The sequence below is a fragment of the Mesocricetus auratus genome, unplaced genomic scaffold (assembly GCF_017639785.1).
Source record: "Mesocricetus auratus isolate SY011 unplaced genomic scaffold, BCM_Maur_2.0 Super-Scaffold_100023, whole genome shotgun sequence".
Lineage (NCBI taxonomy): Eukaryota > Metazoa > Chordata > Mammalia > Rodentia > Cricetidae > Mesocricetus > Mesocricetus auratus.
This window is the reverse complement of record NW_024429204.1, coordinates 9,040,628-9,046,932: the sequence shown is the minus strand read 5'-3', so window position 1 is coordinate 9,046,932 and position 6,305 is coordinate 9,040,628. Positions and strand designations below refer to the sequence as shown.

At 43.7% G+C, this 6,305-nt stretch overlaps 1 long non-coding RNA gene across 1 annotated transcript in view; it reads right to left on the bottom strand.

The window, feature by feature from the left end:
* Positions 1-2,956: 2,956 nt before the first annotated feature.
* The window catches only part of LOC110341354, a 69,977-nt gene continuing 66,628 nt past the window's right edge, over positions 2,957-6,305 (bottom strand). The window contains exon 3 of the long non-coding RNA XR_005870562.1: positions 2,957-3,517. This is a non-coding gene — a long non-coding RNA (uncharacterized LOC110341354). The remainder of the gene's footprint in view (positions 3,518-6,305) is intronic.

Here is a 6,305-nt window from a genome sequence, read left to right as displayed (position 1 = left end):
ATGGTGTCTCTCTTGAGACCTGTGTCTGTGTCCTCTCCCCAGAATTCTCCTGGTCTCATAGCCCCCCACCTATAATTTCTGCCTGGCTACTGGCCAATCAGTGTTTTACTCATCAACCAGTAAGAGAAACATCTATACAGAAGGGTGTCCCCCATCAAGTGCCATATTCAGCTGTCATCAGAGAAGCTTCCTCCTTGCAGCAAATGGGGACAAAAATAAAGACCTGCAGCCAGAGTGAGTGACAGACTTTGGAACACTTAGCCCTAGATGGGATGTCTCCATCAAATCCCTCCCCTCAGAGTTCATGGAACCTCTAAGAAGAGGCGGCAGAGAGAGTGAAAAAGCCAGAAGAAAGGATGGAGGGCATCAAGAAAACAAGGCTCTCTAACTCAACATGGGCATCAAGAAAACTAGGCTCTCTAACTCAGTATGAGCATAGCTCATGTGAACTCAGAAAGACTGAAGCAGCAAGCATAGAACCAGGTCTTCTGTGTATGTGGTAAACACGGCTTCCAGTTCAGTGTTCCCACGGGATGATTGAGAAGGGACATGAGTGGGTTTCTAATTCTCAGGCTTTTTCTTGGGCTCTCGCACTTCTGTTGCTTTGTCTTGACCAACTCCCATGTGATAGCTCTTGTTTTAGCTTATTGTATTTTATTTTTCTGCATTTTAAGAAGATGAATGGAAACCTAGTCACTCGGGCGAAGATTAACTAAGATCTGTCACTTAAACTTGCCAGGAGAGGGAAAATCACTTTCTCTAATAGAGGTTGGGTATAGCAACCACTTTTAGGACAGGCCTCACGTTCAGGAGCAGCTAACCAACATATAACAGACATCACAGTTTTTATGTGTGTGTGCTTCTATTTGGTTACAGTTTAGTGGCTTTTTTTCTTGTTTTCTTTCTTTGGGTGTGATTTTGTTTCACTTTATTGGTTTGGGGGTTTTGTTGCTGAATTGAGTTTTTGTTTGTTTAGATGGGTTGGAGTTTAGGATGGGGAGGAATATGACCAAAATGCATCTAAATGTAAAAGTCTGTCTTAAAATATAAGAAAAAAAGAAAACCAATTTAAAAGGGGGAATTACATTCAGGAACTATTGCAGTAGAGGAAAAGACACCCAAGCAGAGGCGAATAGTGACTAATGGCCAAGATAATATTAGAGTTGGGGAGGGTGAGTCAATAGATGGAAAGCTACTCAGCAGGGACATCAGGGTGAAGGCAGTAGAGAGACCAGATGCCAAGGCTGAAGGATGGGCAGTCTGACAAAATAGTAAAGATGATAGGCTTAGAGACATCCTTCATCAACAGCGCTATTCAGTCCTGATGAGGATGGATGCCTATGACAAAACTTAGAGGGCTCAGAGGAGACTGTCTAAAGCTTAGTGGAGGAGACCACTTGCCAATATCCAAGTGCAATTCAGCAGTAAATAGAAAGGAGTAATGCGTATGCTTAGAAAGTCTCTTGCTGACGAAACAAAAGCTGTCTTGGTATACTTTCATTCAAAACAGGAACAAAGGAGCAATACTTAAGGATGAGCAGAAAGGGTCGAAACATTCTTAGTTGTTAGTATTTATTAGCTGTGAAATTTTTCAGTATAAAAATGGAGTCCTCTGTAACAAAACCATTCTAGAGAATGGTTTCAACCACAGTTGTCTAACAGCGGCTATCAGAAAAGACCCTCCCAGAAATACAACTTTGTACAAAGGCCATCATAACCACACACACACACACACACACACACACACACACACACACACACACACACACACCACAAGCACAGACACACCCATACATTTCTGCAACAAAACCACCTATCCATCAACCGCCTGGGCAGCCTCAGACTGGTGCCACCTTTGCCATGAATCCCTGTGGCCAAGGACCATTTTTAAAAATTATTTTACACAATCTACCTCAAGTTCATATTTAAAACTTTCCTTGCCTCCTGGAACATGCTCATAACTTATTTTATTACCTACATTTTCACTGAAATACTATTTTATTTGCACATCTATTTTTTGAGAATCTGTCTCTGTATCAAAAGTTAATGTTATAATGTATCATCTCCCTGAATAGAGCATCTAAGAGTATTCTACTTTAGGGTTTCTGTTTACCATATTGTTGAGCAGAATATAACATGTAACCAATTTGCATCTAATTTTCCTTTTGGCTGGTTATCCATCCTTATATTGCTGGTAAGGAACATTTTATCAATAGGACATGAATTCTATCAAACAAATTTATTATCATCTCTATTAAATCATGCTTTACTTGCTATCAACTTGTGGCATCAATGGCCAATAAAGAGAGAAAAAATGAATATAGAAATACAGAAAGTAGTACAAATTCCTAGAGGCCTAAACATTTAATACCCTGGCTCCAATAGTCCTATAGTCAATGTTTTCCTCATGTTGGTGAGATTCACCAATATTCATTTTTACCATTTTCATGTTGCTAAGCTGGTACTTGCCAGCAAGTATCTCAGGCAGAGGTATTGGTAGTTCCGCTGGATTACAGAGGAAGAAAGTGCCATTAAAAAAAGCTAATCCCAAACAAACATGGTTAAAACACAATAATCTAATAATCTGATGTTTTCTTACATCTTTTGATAAAGATAAAAGTAATTGTGTCACAATGTATGTGTCTTCATTTTAAGAGCCAAACCTGAAAATAAAATAGGACACATACCCAAAGCAATTAAAACTAGTAGAGATAAATGCAATACAAGATACCTCTTGGTACTGATCAGTGGGCTGCCAAGTGGTATGCTAGATTGTAAACACTACGATGGGTACGTGATTTACTTAAAAGTGGCTTTTCATAACCCTTTATTTCTTTGAAATAAAGTACTATGTAGTATGCACCATATATTTCCAAAGCCAGGTAAATGCTTATATTTGGAGATGCTTGCTAGAAGTCTGTTGAATGAAGAAAAACAAAAGAAACAGATCTCAGGCTCCTGGCACCCTAATTGCTTGGTTTATGTCAAGTAAATAGTCATCGCTCTATTAGATGGGGAGAGTTTGGAATACAACCTTCAATAGATATTTCAGGCAAGAGGATTTGAAACAGGGGAGCAGTTACAAAAGTAATAGGAGTGTAAGTGCAACCAGAAGATGGTCTGACCTAACTCCAGGGACATTGTTTCCCAGACGAAATTATATAACCATTGTACCCCAGGGTTGGAAAAAAATAGAGTCCATTTTGTGATTGTTGCCTCGTGGCTCAGAGCAAGCCTCCAGTACTTAGAGGCTACAAGGTGATGATCAGAGTTTTGAAGAGGGGACCTCTAAGAGCAGCAGCTCTTGCTGTCTCTGAGGGGCCAAAGTAAGGTCAATTCATTGAGGTAGTGCCAGGAGAATCTGGAAGGGAGGGTGACTGCTGTCCCTGGGGCAGCAGAAGGTCAAGTGGGGAAAGATGAGTTGACTAATTTCCAAAGGCGAAGGTAGGGCTGGAGCTGTAGTTCAATGGTGCAGCACTGCCTTTGCATGTTTGAGCTTCTAGGTTCCGTCTCAGTCCTACCAAAGAGAAGAACAAAGGAAAGAAAACAAGCGCACGTTGGTTCAATCTGACCAGAAGTAACAACTTAAGCGGCAGATATCGAACTCAGCTTGCATCGTTGTGGGTCCCTCATAGCTTAAAGCAGTCACCATCTGGGGAGCTTTACCTAAGGTACAAGGACGGGCCATTGTCCCTGCTGATTGGAGAGAAGGGCAGACGGGGCTGTCCAACAACTCAGCACTTTTAAACATGACACTCCAGAGTTCTATGACTCTGTTCTTTGGTTTGTCTGGTTACTATCGGCATATAATAAGCTTCCTTAACATTTGGTGCCCTCAACAATGACTGCTTATTACTCTTGTGATTCTGAAGATTTTTTTTTTTAGTCAGTCTGTAATAGATGACTTGTGTTCCATCCAGAGTCTGGGACTCCAGCCAGAAGGACACAAAGGTGAGGAGGACTCAGTAGATGGAGTCATCATCTGGAGGTTACATATCTGGTTCTTCTGTTGTTTTGATCAAAGACTACCGATACCGACCAAGGGGACTGGATATGTCTTCCTTTCATAGCCTGGTTTCTGTGTAGACCATTGGTCTCAGGCCACAGTTATAGGTCTTGAATCACCCAATTCTTGCATAGTGGAACAGTTTTCCAACCTCAATTCTTCTGTGAACCTGGCAGAAGATATGTCACCCTTTATGGGTCAGTCTTTGGAGTCAAGTGTCTTTCTACTGTATTTGAAATAGCGACAGACTTTCCTTGATTCAGAGTACAGAAACACTGCTTCTTGGCTGGATGTGTCAGTATCATACTAAAGAGTTTGTAAGTGTCTCGTATTGCCATCAGGGATAAAAGATTCTTAGAAGACTTATCTCGAAAGTATTTTTAGTTGACAGAGATGGGGTCTTTTTTAACAGAAGGAAGGAAGAACTGGAATGGTGGAAAGGTTCCTATGTCTGACACACACTGTCCAAGTTCTAGATGTGCCCATTCATCATGGGCTGATGTCTTCGGGGCTGTGATGGGAACCAGAAGAACAACCCTGGGTCTGACCCTGAGTGGGGGAGTGTGGACGAGGGAAAGCTAACTATCCAATGATGTTAAAGGTTAAAGACGAGACAGAAGGCCAGGGTTTATTGTTGCATCATCCTAAATAACCATCTAAAGGTGGGGGCAATGGCAGAAGACATCTATTATCATGTATAAAGGGTTGATAGCAATTATTTCCCTTAATCCTAAAGGCTCTCCTTTGCTGCAGGTACCCAAGCCCTCAGGCACCCCACACCAGCACATCTCACTAGCCTTCAAGGTGGGTATAGACTCAGCCTAGACCAAGGCTATTGTTATTTAGAATAGGAACCATTCTTCAAGAGGCCAGACCATCCAGCAGCTATCAGCTAAAAGACAATAGAAAATCTGAGCTCTCCAGAACTCATGGTTGGGTGGAATAGATTTCTAATACCCCAATACCCACTGAGTTTAGTGATTAGACCTCAGAAAAATTGATTATTTTTTGTTCCTGCTGTTGTATTATAAGTTCTTTTTTTCTTTTTATCTCTTTGCTTATACAATACATCCCAACCACAGCCTACCAATCCCTCCTCTCCTCCCAGTTCCCACACCCATCTCCCCTCTCCCTCATATCCACTTCCCTTCAGGAAAGAGCAGGACTCCAGGGATATATCAACAGAACACGGCATAACAAGATACAATAAGAGTAGGCACAGCACAGATCCTCATATCAAGGGTGGCAAAAGACATCCAACAAGTGCACAATGCATAACAGCCTTGAAAACGTGAGATTCTCTTATCTCCACTCACAACTGTGTGAAAATGGGTACCCACTGTGAACATGACTAACCTTAAGAACAGAGTTGTGAAGAAAGCCAGCCAGGCTCAGGTGAGTGCCAGCCACCCGCAGAACAGCGTGGACGGTCAAGGCCTGGGATGGAGGGAAGACATCTGCAGACCCTCCCTGCAGGTGGATGCTATTATGATGACCAAATGTGTGGTGGAGAACAGGGAGAGGAAGAGACGAGGGATGGCCCGTGTGCTGTGGACCAAGGCTGGATGGGAGGAGCGAAAGTGATGAGGGGTGGGCTGATGTGGGTGGCCTGCTTGCCACCCGGGGGCCGTGGTAACATCTCAGCCCAGGCTGCTGCCGAAGGATGTGTCTGGGTCTGTGCTTCTACCGTAGCCAGGGTCTGTGTTGACATCCTTGGTCCATGTTGCCACCGAGGACACACAAGGATGTACAGTGTCTGGGCTGCCACCTGTGGCCATGTAGGTATCTGAGGGTCATGATGCCCCAGGGGCCATACAGATCTGAGTGGCCTGGGCTGCCACCCAGTACCATGGTGACCTCTGCGACAGAGCTGCATCTGAGGCCCATGCCTGGGTGTATTGGCCCTACCACACAGCCAGAATCTGAGCTGATATCCTTGGCTCTTGTTACCACCAAAGGCTGTGGGGTCTGGCCCACTGTCTGAGGTCATGTTGGTGTCCAAGATCCATGCTGCAACTGTGCCACACTGATCTGAGTGGCCTGTTCTCACATCTGTGGCCAGGATAATCACATCTGAAGGCCATATCTACATCCATAGTTCTATCACAGCTGGGGTCTATGTTAACATTCATGGCCCATGTTACCACCAGAGGCCACATGAAAGCCTGGGGTCTGGGTCGCAATCTGTGGCCTTGTTGGAATCTGAGAGCCACGCTGCAGCTGAGGTCATACAGATCTAAGTGGCCTGTGCTGTCACCCAGGGCCCATGGTGTCATCCAGGGCTCAAGCTACTGCCAAG